Source organism: Corvus brachyrhynchos, unplaced genomic scaffold, assembly GCF_000691975.1.
Source record: "Corvus brachyrhynchos isolate BGI_N302 unplaced genomic scaffold, ASM69197v1 scaffold369, whole genome shotgun sequence".
Taxonomy (NCBI): domain Eukaryota; kingdom Metazoa; phylum Chordata; class Aves; order Passeriformes; family Corvidae; genus Corvus; species Corvus brachyrhynchos.
Genome location: NW_008246055.1, coordinates 319,327 through 320,149, shown reverse-complemented (window position 1 = coordinate 320,149; position 823 = coordinate 319,327).

Here is an 823-nt window from a genome sequence, read left to right as displayed (position 1 = left end):
GACGGGCGGGGGGATGGATGGATGGATGGATGGATGGATGGATGGATGGACGGACGGAGGGATGGATGGATGGATGGATGGACGGACGGAGGGATGGATGGATGGAGGGACGGAGGGATGGATGGACGGACGGAGGGATGGATGGATGGATGGATGGATGGAGGGACGGAGGGATGCCGGGCTCGCGGTGCGCGGCCGGCTGTGCCCGGCAGGTGGCGGGCGGGTCCCGCGGTCCCTGCTGGGGCCGGGGGGACCCCGGGAATGTCCAGCCTGGCCCTGGAAAACGCAGGTCCTGCAGCAGTTCCCACCTTGTCACCGCGAGAAAAGGGCAGCTGCGGTTCCTCCTGCGTGCTCGGTTGTTGCGTGTAATCCCCAAATTCCCTGACGTTTCAGTGAGAGGTAAAGCTTTGGAGTGAAGTGGAAAACCTCTGCTTGTGAGTACTTAAAATCCCTTTCAGCAAGTGTACCACAGCTTAGTACAGTTTGGCTCAGACCATATCTCTAAGATGGACTCCTTGCTCGTGTGTGTGTAATTTAACTCCCAGCAGTGCTAAGACATTCATTATTTTTTTCCTTATCTTTTCTCAAGGCCAGGCTGCCTGGCTCTTCTGAATGTCTGGGTCTTTCTGACACTCAAAATTCAATAAAAATCATTCATATGATAGATAAAAATCAGCATCTCTTACTTTCCCTTTATATTTTTGTCATAGAATCCCAGAATGGGTTGGGTTGGGTTGGGTTGGGAGGGGCCTCATCTCATCCCACCCCCTGCCATGGGCAGGGACACCTTCCACTAGCCCCGGTTTCTCCAACCTGGCCTTGG